Source organism: Pinus tabuliformis, chromosome 3_2, assembly GCF_031772625.1.
Source record: "Pinus tabuliformis cultivar Carrire ecotype Pingquan chromosome 3_2, CPIR1, whole genome shotgun sequence".
In the NCBI taxonomy this organism is placed as follows: Eukaryota; Viridiplantae; Streptophyta; class Pinopsida; order Pinales; family Pinaceae; genus Pinus; species Pinus tabuliformis.
Window position 1 is genome coordinate 876,076,505 of NC_142302.1, and position 15,670 is coordinate 876,092,174.

The following is a 15,670-nucleotide window of genomic DNA, read 5'->3' on the forward strand; positions in this document are numbered from 1 at the left end:
GCTACAAGGAGAATTAATAACATTTTTTTTGTTGCAAAAATGATGCAAGACGAAAGAGATTTTTCATTGTCCAATGGCGTGCTCCCTCTTTCAAATGCTCATAGCCCCAATACTCCCTTATGGATATGAAGAATATGACCCATGCATGTCTAGAAATATAAGAGATCAAGTTGAATACATGCAAAACCCCCTAATAGAACAAGAGTGCACCCGATAAAAGTAAAGTAAACTAGACATGGAAAATTTTAGGGGCTACTATTCAAAGGTGGGCTAACTTTCCTTGATTTTTCCAAAAAAAAAAAAAAACGATTCGCCCAAATTTTACAATATAAAATTATTTTACATTAAAAATTGCCAACATTGCATAGAGACTATATATAAAATCATTATAAATTTGAATAATTTTACAAATATATCAATAAACATTTTATAGTTTGCATATTAGGGACTAGTGAGATTCACCAATGTTTTTAGACTTCAAGATAATTTTCCATCCTTAAAATTTTCCCTTCAGTTAGGAAGTTGATTTGGTATAGACAAAAAATGGCAGCCATGGAAAATGATAGGATTCTAATGAAAGTCAACCAATATGAGCTAAAAAGGAGGTAAAAACATGAAAGTAATAGTGCATAAAATAATTTGAAGAGTGGGATATAGAAGAGAAAAGTGTCAAACAAATAAAAGGTGATGAAAATTCATTTATAATTTTTTGTTATAAGAAAGGAAAATGGAGAAAACATGATGAAATAGAAAAACAAATATTACATAGACAACATCAATTGAGAGGAAGAGATTAAAGTGTGACACTACATGAAGCTTCACATCCCATCACATGAAAAGTATGCAATAAAAAACTAAGAACCAATGCACATAGGCTAAAATGTGAAGGGAATATGGGAAAAACCTATTAATTCATACAATGAAAGGTTACGTTGGGCATGTGAAATGGGGATGTAGACACTAAGAAACACTTCTACACTTCTATGCCTAGTATAATTTTTGTATATCTCTTTAAAGTTGTCCTCTGAGTTGTATTGACTTGATTGGTAAAAGAAACAATGTGAAAATTGATCCATTTCATCTTCAATACTCAAAGATTAAACCAACAAGGCAACATAATAAACCAACAATTTCCTCAATACTCAAAGATTAAATAAGAAATTGTATTAATTCTTTGGTCATTTAGCTATTTACCCACGTAATTTGTCATCAGTCATATCACTCATGGAATAACCAAATGTTGCAACGACAAATTTCCATCAACAATTAAGAAACCATTGAAGTAGAAGGTTGTTATTTGTAATCCAACATTTTTTTTTTACTTTTCTTGTAATAAGAACATTATCCTCACTTAAGTAGTGTCGACTAGACTAGTGGAATCCCATAGGTGGACCCATTGTGCAGTTTGGGGAATGATTCACTAGGATCTAGGACCTTGATGGAGATCAATCTCATGCCCTAGCATAAATTCGAGATTAGTGGCACCATGTGGCAGAGAAAATACTGATAACAGAGCATGAATCACTTGGGGAAAGGTCTATCAACACTTTGTGCTCATGCATAGGTTGTGAGCAATGGGCTCGCCTTGTGGTGCTTGCATTGAGAGTTTGGAAGAAATTATGCACATGCATTCAATAGTGGCCTCTATTCGTGGAACTTGGGATAGAGAGTTTTTCATTAATTGATATTGTAAAATAGTTTTACTAAATAAAATAAATTCTTTCTCTCTACAAATTTAAAAAATGTGCTAGTGTTTTTTTGGAACTTTGGAATTCGTTTGTTCTGGTTGCAACAACAAAATAATCCTTTGTGTGGTAAGAAGAATAAAGTAATATTTGAACAACTGCTTAAGTTGATGAAGTGGGAAGGACATATAGAAAACCTCGAGGATAATGAAGAAGAAGCAAATCTGATTTCCAAACCAAGTTGTAACAGCTTTGGTCAAAAATCCATGTAATAAAGTTAATAAATGAAAAATAATAGCCAAGGCCATGGGACACGTATTCCAAGTTGAATGTTGGGAAAAACATCCTAGTGTGGGTGTTCATTTGGTTATTATAGCTAAGAGGAGATTGACAAAGGAAATGGAAAAGGATTTGAAAAGGCAAGAGACATTAATTAGCATTTTATTTATGAAAATATTGGAAATTAGGAGAAAAAGAAAGTGAAAGGTCACAGACTGTTGCATGTGAGGAGGAAAATGAAGAAAATAGAGGGCACATTAATAAAAAGGCTTATGAGGATCAAGTCATAACCTTTTGTCAGTTCACTTTTGGAGCTCTCTCTCTATTCTCTCTCTCTCTCTCATACTCTTGGACACTTAGAGTATTCTTGGAGAATTCTAGCATTGGGAAAAGAAGGACAAGAAAGTAAGAGCAAGCAAGGATCAAGCAAGGAAGAGAAAGATTCAAGCAACTACAACGAGATTACTTGAAGGTATCGAGTTGCATGTATGATTTCCTTGTTAGTTATGACATGCATGGTATATGCATGCGTGATTTTGGTTCTATTGTTGTCATTGGCATGGTCTTGCTAGGTGTGATAGTGGTTTTCAAACTTTCCTTTCCATTTCCGGATAGCCATGGTGTGATGGGGTTCTCTTGTTTTGTTTGAGATGGATTTCTAGATGGTTTTCGAAGCTGAGTGGGGTGGTCTCAAGAGAGAAACACAAGGCCTAGGAATCCATGAACCGGTGAAGGTGGGATTGTAGTAAAGCCTGATTGTGTATGCCCTCGTTAGGCCTAGGAATCCTCGACCGGTGAATGAAAGGATATACGATAAAGCCTAGAGGGTGGAGCCTCGTTGGGCCTAGGAATCCTCAACCGGTGAATGATGGGATATACAGTAAAGCCTAGAGGTGGAGATAGACAAATTCCTCACAGTTTAGGTGGAGAGATCTGAAGGCATCCATGCTTGTTTAGGGCCTAGTGATATGGTGGGATTGCGGTAAATCCTGGTTGTATTGATGAGGGTTTCAGGCCTAGGAATCCCTTGTTGGATATACGGTAAAGCCTGAGGAAGCCTTTATTGGTTCTCTTGTGCCCCACATTCATGCTTGGAATATGGCACAAGGGTGATTGGCTGAAAGAAAGATTTGGTTCAGCCCAATCTATGGTTGGGTGGTTCGTGGAAGTCCCTGACTTGGTTGGCTTATGCATACATTAATAAGAACTCCTTTTCCTTTGGTATTTCATGTGTAAATGTACTTGTTAATATGTGGTTTTAATGGTTGTTCTATCATTGCTATTCTGTTGGTTATAGGCATGGTTTTATGACGGATCTTATTAATGGATTTCATCATGTTTTGATTAGTAAATGAATGAATAATGAGTGTATGGCATAATAGATGATAATGCAAATATTATGATAATGAATTAATTCTTCTTGACAATTCTCAGGTAAGTATGATACCCCTATGCTTAGATCTGTGGTTATGACCTATAGATTACATGTTTGTGATATGTTTGACGAAATTCTTGTCATGGCTAGTAGGGTTCAGGTTAAGTCCTTGTACCAATGTTTGCATTAGTAACATTAATTCATTATTATTTATCATTTCTGTAAGTTTCATGAAGTTTTGGGCATAGGATTGAGACTTATCCCTAAAAAAGTGGCATAGAATCTTGGGTCGTGGCTCAGAACTGCTTGAAGAAGGACACAATCGCATGCATGCATTGCTTTGTGAGTGACTGGAGGGTATTAGTTGCATGCATGGCTTTTCGTGGGAGCGACTGGGGCTCTAGCTCAACAAAATGACAAGTTGTCTTAGGGGTTGGGCACCTGGAAGGGTTGGTTGTCTGTTGAGGTTCTGTAGCTCCTAAGAAAGGTCAAATTGTTTTTTTTTGTTGCTTCCATTTCCTTAACTGTACATGGGGAGTTGAATCACATCATAATAACTATTCATCACATGTTTACCCTAGTGGGCCGGTGATCAAGTGCTCAGAATTATGCTAAAAAATCAAAGTGTCAGATTCTTGTCAAACTCAACTTCAAATTGAAGAGCTTGTCATTCTGAATCCAATGGTGTGAATGACACTCAAATCCGAGCTCATATGTAGAAGTTAGAGAAAGTAAAAGTTCAGGTTTGACTTGGACACGTGGTAGGATTGGATGACATGGCTAAGGTCCCAGCAAATGGGGAAGTGCCAAGTGGCACTAGGTCCTGCATATCGCATATTGAGGAAAAAACAAAGGACGCAAGTTAAGAATCAACCCCCAACAGGTTGGATTGCGATTTGCGATAATCGCAATTGCATATCGCATCCAAAACCCCACTATTATTTTGTTATCACTGATAAAGTTCCGATTGTGATAGACTGCCTAGATGCAATACTTTTATGTGTTATAGTTTGATGTCCTGGTGGGTCCGCCATATCACCGATTATGTTCCTGCGTCGATTGCCGATTACGATGAGCGATAAGACCCCAGACGTAGGATTTTATATGTCACAGTTTAAGTTCCCGTCGCGTCTGCTAATATCACATCTCAATGTTCTATCATGTTAACAAGACCTTCAACTGCTGAAATTCACCGAATGTGATGAGCGATGGATTCTAGACATGATATTTTATATATTACATTTCAATATCCCCGACGGGTCTGTGATATCGTAATCACAACATTTTGGTGTGTTAACAAGACCTTAAGAGCTTGCAACACTCTCTGATTACGATTTTCAATATGGTCGACAGGATATAGCTTGTCGTGTGGCGAATTTATCGCTCCATTAGCAGATTTTGGAGCGGAAATGGGGTTTTTGGTTGGTTTTGGAGCAATTTGTGGAACAAATAGTGGAAGAACTGGGAGAAGTCATAACTTCTTTAATTATTATCCAAATGGGATGCAAAAAGAGGTTAGATAGCCATTTTTTGAGTATTCTGAACTCATTGAGATAGGTTTCAGAGGCATTTGAGCATTGTAAACACACTGTTGTTGTAATTTGAGCATAATAGAGAGGCCGAAGCCATTGGAATCTGGACCAAGGAGACGTAGCCCAGGAGGGGTGAACTCCTTTATCATGTGCTTATTGTGTGTTGTATTTTGATGTTCTTTGCTATTATTTTACTATTGTTCAACATATGTTTTATGTTAAATTGTTTCTAACATTTACATAAGAAATTCTCATGGGAATCAGTTAATTAAGAAAAATATTGAATCCTTAAGCACTTGAAAAGAAAATGATAAGAATCTTGGGTTTTAATCTTAATGGGGAATTATCACAACATTACTATTCTGCTCCATTTCAGATCAAGTTGGTACCAAAGCACTAGTTTTTTCTTACTAGATTTTCTTTGTGAAAGAAGGATTTAATTGTTTGTAAGTTTATGTCATGTTTACAAGGTTAAAGCTCAAAAGAGGTGAAGGAAAGCTGGTTGAAAGCCCTGAAATTGGGTCAAGTGGAAGAAGAGCAAGGTGGCCAAATTCTTCTACACCAATACATCCTCAAGTTGCAGAAGTTACAGTTGAGTCTCCAATTATCATTTCTCATGAAGGAGAACCTATAATGATAGAAGATGAGAAGACCTTTAGAAAGGCTTTCTTTGATATGATGGAGATGGTTAAGGTCCTCTATGAAGAGAGGAATAGAAGGTTGCAAGGAGAAAGTTCCAAGCCTACCAATGCAGAAGGCTCTTCAAGAGGAGGTAATGGGAATGGTAGAAAACCTCCACCATCTCCACCCTCTTCTTCATCTTGTTCTTCAAAAGCATCTTCACCCTCTTCCACTACTACAATCCATACTCATACTCAACATCATTCTTCGAAAGGAACTGGTAAATCACCTTTCCTAAAGCTTGATGTTAAATTTGAGTTGCCTATGTACAATAGTGAAGTGAATGCAAAGAAGATGGATAATTGGATTCGTTAGTTGGAGGTGTATTGTAGAATTTAGAACCTTCAAAAGGATGATATCAAAATTTAGTTGACTTCATTGAGAATGGAGGGTGCAATACTCATTTGGTGGGAAGCAAGGACTCAAGACGAGATCAAAAAACATTGTAAGATCTCTATTACTTTGTCTGATTTAATTGCTGCTATAAAAAGATAGTTCTACCATTTAGCTCATACGCAAATAACTATCATGAATTGGAAAAATTTCAGACAATTAAAAGGTCAAAATGTGCAAGAGTATACTCAAGAGTTTAGGAGAAGAGCTCTTATGCCAGGAGTAGACTTACAGTCACAAGATACCTTGCTAAAATACATAGGAGGGTTTCATAGCTATCTTTGACATACCATTATTATGTTTAGTCCCATGAATCTTGATGAGGTCTATGTTCAAGCTACACATCTCGAAGCAAGAGGGAAAATTGTACAAGAAGAGGCAATTTCAGAGGTGAAAAAGGGAAGAAATTTAAAGGAAAGTAGAAGAAAAAGCCTTATATTAAGAAATAAGGGGAGAAACCCGTGTGCAATAATTGTTCCAAAGAGGGTCATGATGAAGCACATTGTTGGAAGCTTCATTCTGAATTAAGGACAAATGCTGCTACACAATAAGACTTGGGTTCTGACTCAGGTGATGAAACGAAGATTGCAGCCACAGTCACTAAAGGGAAAGTCGTGGCAAAGACAAGAAAAGAGGAAGCCGTGGCAAGCACCAACGCAACAAATAACTCCAATGACGTTTCAAATGAGGAAAACATAATAGAGTTGTTCCATATCCGAGTTATTTCCAAACACACCAAAATTGATACAATGTTCGACAGTGGATCCCGGGAAAATTTAATTTCTACAGACTTGGTCAAGAAGTTGAATCTGGAAATCGTGCCTCATCATAAACCGTATCCGTTGGGTTGGATAACTAAGCATGCCAATTTGCAGGTCACACGGAAATGCATTTTCAGGTTTGCAATCACTGCTAAGTTCATTGATGAAGTTGAATTAGATGTTGTGCCATTGGATATTTCTAGGATTGTGTTGGGAAGTCTGTATTTGTATGATAGGAAAGCCATTTTCCATAGATTTGAGAACAAATATCATTTGTTCAAAGATGGAGTGGAGTATATTGTGAGAGCCCATCGCAGAAAGCTTAATCTATCTTTGGTAAGCGCAGGGCAAATGAAGCGACTGCCAATTCCAGCAAGAATCTTGTGCTCCTTATGATCAAACAGAAGAATGACACATAACATGAATCCTTTGTAGGCTGTGACGTGAAGCTGAAAGCTAAATTGGTTGTGTGGTCAATCAATATGGAGATGTGTTCCAAGAACCAAAAGGATTGCCACGACAAAGAAGAATTCAGCACGAAATTCAGCTACATCACGACTATCCACTCTGAAACATCGGTATGTATCGAATGTCAATTCTGGAAAGTTTAGAAATTAAGAAACAAGTCCAGGAATTGTTAGATAAATGTGTAATTTGTCCCTCGACTTCGCCATGTGGTTCACCAATTGTTTTGGTACCCAAGAAAGATGGAACCTGGCGCATGTGTGTAGATTATCGAGCTTTGAATATAATTACCATAAAGTATCGATACCCATTGCCTAGAATAGATGATTTGCTAGATCAATTGAAGAGTGCAAAATATTTCACTAAATTAGACTTGAGAAGTGGATATCATCAAGTTAGAATAACTGAGTAGGATATTTGGAACACTGCTTTAAAAACCAAACAGGGATTGTTTGAGTGGCTAGTTATGCATTTTGGTCTTTATAACACTCCAGCTACATTCATGAGAGTTATGAATGATGTTTTAAGATCCTTTCTTGATGAGTTTGTAATTGTATATTTAGATGATATTTTGGTATTCAACAAATCACGAGAAGAGCATGTCAAGCATGTGAAGAAAGTTTTGGATGTCATGAGAAAAGAACAATTATTTCTGAAGATGTCTAAATGCGAATTCGGGAAAAATTCCTTAGTGTATTTGGGCCATATAGTTGGAGGAGGTGAGTTGAAGATTGACCCCTCTAAAGTTTCGGTCATTGTGAATTGACCAATACCCAAATCAGTCACAGAAGTAAGGAGTTTTCTGGGAGAACCACAATATTGGAGGAAGTTTATTGCTAACTTCTCTTCCATCGCAGCTCCACTACATGCTTTGACCAACGTGAAGGTTGTCTTCCAGTGGGGAGGCAAACAAAAAAAAGAATTTGATGCTTTAAAATGAAATATCAATTCATCCCCAGTTTTAGCATTGCCAGATTTGAAACAACCATTTGAAATACAAACAAATGCAAGTGACTATGCCATGGGTGGAGTTCTTTTACAACATGGTAAGCCCATTTCATTTCATTATGAGTTTTTTAATGGTGTTGTTATTAACTATCCTACATATGATAAAGAGATTTATGCATTAGTACAAAGTGTGAAGAAATGGAAGCATTATTTGATGGGAAAAGAAACCATTATTCACACTAATCATCAGCCTCGCAATATCTGCAATCTCAAACCAAATTGCAACAGTCAAGGCACTTTCATTGGATGAGATTTTTACAGCAATTCCACTTGGTAATCAGATACAAGAAAGGTATTTATAACAGAGTTGCTGATATGCTTTCGAGATTAGTTGTTAATGTAGCCATTATAATCAAGAGTCATTCTGTTATGCCTAAAAATTATGTTGAAAAATACGCACAGGATGTTGACTTTCAAGAGGTATATTTAAACTTGAGTCAAGGCCACCAAGTTGAGGAATTAGACTACCACATACATGATAATCTATTGTATCATTTGTAAAAACTTTGTGTTCCACATGGAGAGAGAGTAAATGTCACAAGGGAAGCGCACACTTCTCTTATTGCTAGACATTTTGGTGTAAGTAAAACAATGGCAAATCTTCAGAGGTATTTTTATTGGCCTTGTATGCTTGAAAGTGTGTCATGTTTTATCATAGGTTGTTCATTGTGTGCAATTAGTAAACCTAGTAATAGGAAGCTAGGATTGTACACACCATTTCTAGTACCTTGACGTCCATGGGAGAGTGTTTCTATGGATTTTGTAGGAGGTATTCCTTTATCAAGGAAAAGTCATAATTATTTGTATGTAGTTGTGGATAGGTTTAGAAATATGTGCATATTAATGCCTTGTAAAAGGAATATTACAACTAAATAAACAACTCAACTTTTCTTTCAAAATGTATGGGTTCATTTTGGATTTCCTACTTCTATTGTAAGTGATCGTGATTCTCGATTTGTTGGGAAATTTTGGTCAAGTTTATGGAACTTCATGGACACCAAATTGAAGAAAAGTAGATCCTTTCATCCACAAACATATGGTAAAACTGAAGTGGTTAACAGGACAATTATTCATTTTCTAAGAGGATATTGCAACAAATATCCTAAGTTGTGGGATGAACAGCATGCTTACAACCGAGAAAAACACTCTTCTACTCTAACTTTGCCTTTTGAGGCATGTATTGGTTATTTGCCTAATTCGCCTTTGGATTTAATCTTTGAGAAAGATGTATCTGTAGATGGACATAGTGACATAGACATAGCAAAGAAATTCATTGAGAAAATTTAGTTGATTCAACAAACAGTTCAAGAACAACTAGAAAAGAGTCAAGCCAAGTATAAGCCAAGACATGATAATCATCGTGTGGATCCTTAGTTTCAAGTAGGTGATGAAGTTTGGCTTCACATTAGCAAGGAAAGGCTTCAAGGTGAAGGTAAAAAGTTGAAACCAATCCGTTATGGTCCATTTAAAATTCTGGAAAAGATTGGTAATACTTCTTTCAAGCTTGATTTACCTTCATATATGCAAATTTATTCTATTCTTAATGTTGAAAATTTGAGATTGTATGAGCCTCCTTTGATTGAAGATCAAGGAGAGAATGTTCAAATTCCATCTATTGAAGAATTTTCTCCAGAATTCCTTGATGTGCTTCAACAAGACACTATACTTGACAAAAGGACAAGGACAAAAAAAAGTGGAAGTATAGATTATCTTCGGGTGGGTCTCAAAGGAACACATCCTTCAAAGGCCAAATGGATTAAAGTGGGGAAGGTGAGGGAACAATACCATCATATATTCAATAAATAAATATAAATCTTTTGGGGTCCAAAAGGCTTCCAGTGGAGAGGAGTGATAAGGTGCTCAGAATTATGCTAAAAAATAAAAGTGTTAGAACCTTATCAAACTCAACTTCATATTGAAGAGATTGTCATTCTGAATCCAATGGTGTGAACAAAACTCAAATCTGAGCTCATATGCAAAAGTTAGAGCAAGTCAAAGTTCAGGTTTGACTTGGACACATGGCAGGATTGGATGACATGGAAAAGGTCCCAACAAATGGGGAAGCACCAAGTGGTAGGTTGCCACTGGGTTCCACATATCGCATATCAGGGAAAAATAGAGGATGCAGGTTAAGAATCGGCCCCGGCAGGTTGGGTTACGATTTGTGATTATCACAATCACATATCACACCCAAAAACCCACTGTTATTTTTTTACCACCGATAAAGTTCCGATTGAGATAGATTGCCTGGATGTGATACTTTTTATGTGTTGCAGTTTTAATGTCCCGACAGATCCGTCATATCGCCGATTATGTTCCCGCGCCGATTGCCGATTGTGATGAGCGATAAGACCTCAGACGCGGGATTTTATATGTCACAATTTAAGTTCCCGCCAAGTTCACCGATATCACATCGCAGTGTTCCGCCATGTTAACAAGACCTTCGGCTACTAAACTTCTCTGATTGTGATGAGTGATGGATTTCGGACGTAGGATTTTATATGTTACAGTTAAATATCCCCGATGGGTCCGCGATATCGCAGTCACAATGTTTTGATGTGTTAACAAGACCATAAAATCCCACAACACTTGCCGATTGTGATTTGCAATACGACCGATAGGATATACCGTGCGGTGAATTCTCGCTCTGTTAGCAGATTTTGGAGTGGAAATGGGGTTTTTGGTTGGTTTTGGAGCAATTTGTGGAACAAATAGTGGAAGAACTGGGAGAAGTCATAACTTTTTCAGTTCTTATCCAAATGGGATGCAAAAAGAGGCTAGATGGCCATTTTTTGAGTATTCTGAACTCATTGAGACAGGTTTCAGAGGCATTTGAGCATTGTAAACACACTTTTGTTGTAATTTGATCATAATAGAGAGGCCCAAGCCATTGGAAGCTGGACCAAGGAGACGTAGCCCAGGAGGAATGAACTCCTTTATCATGTGCTTTCTATGTGTTGTATTTTGATGTTATTTGCTGTTATTTTGTTCTTGTTCAACATATGTTTTATGTTAAATTGTTTCTAACATTTACATAGGAAACTCTCATGGGAATCCATTAATTAAGAAAAAATATTGAATCCTTAAGTACTTGAAAAGCAAATGATATGCATCCTGGGTTTTAATCTGAATGGGGAATTAACACAACATTACTAATATGCTCCATTTCAGATCAACCGGTTAGCTTGGGTAAATGTGGGAGGAGGGGGTTACATAGGAACTCCTAATCAACATCAGCTAATTCATTTAGCCCTAAAGGTAAATGATGTGGAAAACTTGAATCTATCACAGGGCGAACAACACTATGCAAAGGAAATTCAACATATTCCTTCCTCGTCATTATTAATGCTTCAATATAATGGATTAGATCGTGGTATTGAGAAATATATTATCTGGAATCACAAATCTAGGAACCAAGAATCCTAGGTGTGTTTCATAACTTTGCTTAGCCTTATAAAATTAGAAAATATTTCTATAGCTCATTTTGATTTTTGACTTTTGAGGTGGTGAATCTGAGGGAGTTGGCTCGAACATAACTCCATACTTCTTAGGCTCCGACATTCTTATCATGGTTTGATAGGTTTACACTAGCCTTTGGGTGATCCATATTGAAATGCACGATAATTCGATTTTCGACCAATGTATTCTCTTACTATTAATGAGTTTGGATCTTTTAGCGATAGGGTGTTTAAACAAATTTCTGGCAAAAGTATGATCTGATTGCAGTTAAACCCTAACTTTTCTGGTAGTAATGTTGTTAAACATATCTTCCCCTTGAGAGATCCATATCCACATTGAAGATGGTGCAATTTCCAACTAACGTGTTCAGTTCATGCAATGAGTTTGGATAATTAACCACCGAGGAGTTCAAACTAGTGTCTTGCAACAACATGACCTGATTCTAGCTATGTTCTAGTTTCCTGGTAATAGTGTAGTTAATCATATGGAACAATCACCAAATGTATAGAAAATTTTGTCATGACTCAAGTGGTCTAAAACCGTAGAATTGGACTCATGGTGATATGAAGGCAAATATTATTGATGCACCATTATACCAAGCCCAATTTGATAATGAATAAGGGGAGACCAGGCTTGTACCTCCAATCAGCCCTCCAATGTGATAAGTTATTGGATCTTAAGAGTTGTCTGGGTTACAAATAATTTCTTCAAGAATAGGATGTGTGTGTCTTTGTAAATATAATAGAATCAATAGAAAGAAGATCAATTTATGAGCAACATTTTTCTTTAACATGTGAGTCTTGGGAAGGGGATAAAAAATTCCATTTCCTCACCAACTAAACCACCCCTATTATTGCTTCCAACAAAACTAATTACATTAACCTCCCCTTCAAAATGTGTTACCAAGTTAACAGGGCATCAATTAAGTCACATGAGATTGGGATACAAGATACACATGACTTGTGGATATGTGTGTCCAACCTGGGACACTTTGACCCTTGAAATGTAACCTAAGGAACCTGTTATATATATCTGTATTGAAATGTTAGAAAACAAAAACAGAATATAGACATAAAGATTCAAAAATTTTAGAGCATCCATAAAATATTGATACAACTAATTACCACATTAAACACACAAGAAATTAGAATATTCATTACACATAACATAGAGATTAGAATTGAAAAGCATAAATTGCAGTTTTCTCATTGAATTATTTGACGTCATCAAATCAAAATGTGGCATAGATTCTATTGATACTCTAAATGGTAATTCCAATGGAAAATACAAAATAAGGTAGATACTAGAACTACAAATGGAAAAATATCAAAATTCATTTGTCATCCTCCTCGATGTCAAAATCATTAAGATCACCAACATTGCTATTGCTCTTTACTCCATCCTCCTCCCCCTCTAGATCCTATCCAATACTTGCATCTAGTGGTGTGGAGGATGACCCCTCAAGACAATCACCATCATTACAAGCCACTAGTTGTAGCGTTGGTTCATTGAGATCCAAGTTGGCTAATGCCAACTCAATGTTGTTGTAGAAACCCATATTGTTAGGAAATACATCCCACATCTTTATATTTCCCTTCAACTCACGTCTTGCATTGGTATGCCCATGTTAAGTTATGGTATGTTCTATGCTTATAACAGTTTACTTCTTTTTCTTATTATATTCCACCGATTAGCAATCACATGTACATAAAGTAAAGTGCAGATAGAACATTAAACGATCGACAAAAAACAAACCAAGAGAAGAGACACAAGATGTGGCGGCTAGCCAGGGACAAACCCCACAATGTGTGGGGAAACCCTTTGATCAAATCTTCTTTTATCTTCAATAATACAGCAGAGAGAAATAGTACAATAAATCTGATTCATATAAGCAGTAGCAAACCCTAGATCAACAGCATCAGCATTAGCAGCTTCATTATCAAACTAGGGCAGACGATATCTCACAAACCAACCGTCGGATTGACTTCATTCCACCACCAAAAGTTTCGGCTTCCAGAGGAGGTTCAGATGAACCTACAGCGTAGTTCAGATGAGGAGATCTTCTAGGCCACGCAAGTCAATCTTTACTTCTGCAGTTGCAGCTTCAGTTTCAGCAGTTTCCGGCTGCAAACTAGGGCAGTCGATATCTTGCAAACCGTTCGTCGGATTGACTTCATTCCACCACCAAAAGTTGCGGCTTTCAAAGGAGGTTCAGATGAACCTATAGCGCAGTTCAGATGAGGAGATCTTCTAGTCCATGCAAGTCAATCTTTACTTCTGCAGTTTCAGCTTCAGTTTCAGCAGTTTCCGGCTTCAAACTAGGGCAGTCGATATCTTGCAAACCGTTCATCGAATTGACTTCATTCCACCACCAAAAGTTGCAGCTTTCAGAGGAGGTTCAGATGAACCTACAGCGCAGATCCAAAGAGGAGATCTTCTAGGCCACACAAGTCAATCTTTACTTCTGCAGTTGCAGCTTCAAATTCAACAGCTTCCGGCTTCACATGTGTGAGAGAGAGAGACCCATTTCAGCGCAGTAGAGAAGAGACTCATATCTGTGCAGCAGAGAGAGAGAGATGTGATGAGATGAGTGAGTCTAAATGAGGAAAAGTCCTCTTATATTTATACACAACGTTGGTGGGTGAATAGATGCGACTGTTGGGCTTCTGAGCCTACATGAGTTGTAGGTCAGCTTGATAATAATTCCATAATCAAAATAAATTCATATCTCCATGAATACTTATCGGAATTGGATGATCTTTATATCAATCCTACACCTCTCGACGAGAGGAATCTAATAAAAATATTATCAGCCATGAATAAGATGACCCACATGAATTTTTGCCCTGGTTGCCAATTTTAACACTCCCTCTCAACCATGGAGAACTTCATCTGCAATCTGTCTATCGGTTGTTACTAATCATCCATCAAATGCACTGCCCTGTACAACCTGACCCTTGCCTTGCTCTGCTCTATTCTGCCTGTTCTGCTTTGTCTTATTCTGCCTAGATTGATCTGTACTGTTTTGCTCTGTTCTGCTCTGCTCTTGCATTGTTTTGTTCTGCTCTGCTTTTGTCCGAATTATGAAGAAGAAGAAATGATCGAGGATGTATCACACTGACTCAAAGTCAGTCTCAGAGTATGTACCACTGGTCCCAGACCAGTCTCAACCAACCCAAAGTCAGCGTCATAGTGAGTACAACTCCAATGGTCCCAGACCAATATCATCCTGCACTGACTCAAAGTCAGTCTCAGAGTATGTACCACTGATCCCAAACCAGTCTCAACCGACCCGAAGTCAGCGTCATAGTATGGTACAACTCCTACCACTGGTCCCAGACCAGTCATTGATCCCAGATCAATGGAGGTCATCCTAGCGTAGGGAGTACGGTAGTTACAACGATGCGTCCATTGGTACTACTATGGTCCCTAACTTCATTTCCCTGCTCATTGATCAGATGAGAGGTACTTCCCATGAGTCCCAGACTGCATGGGTAGGATGCCTCGACAGGAGAACTAATCAATCCTGTCCTCACAGGAGAACACATCAATCCTGCTACAATTGCCATGGAGAACACATCAATCCAGGCTCACAGGAGAACACATCAATCTTGCTACAATTGCCATGGAGAACACATCAATCCAGGCCTCACAGGAGAACACATCAATCCTACTACAATCGCCATGGAGAACACATCAATCAAGGCCTCACAGGAGAACACATCAATCCTGCTACAATCGCCGTGGAGAACACATCAATCCAGGCTGCCATGGAGAACACATCAATCTAGGCCTCACAGGAGAACTAATCATCCTGCTACACAGGAGAGCGAATCATCCTATTCCACAAGAGAGCGAATCATCTTGTCCCACAAGAGAGCGAATCATCTTCTTCTAGTGTGCACCACCAGGGGAGGGTGAGTCACCCTGTGGTCATATGTTGCTCCAGTAGGAACCGCAAGCCCTTAGAGCTCCCAGAGCTCAATGTATGCAACATGCAGGACCCTTGTACAAAGGTTTCTTGCCGACTCC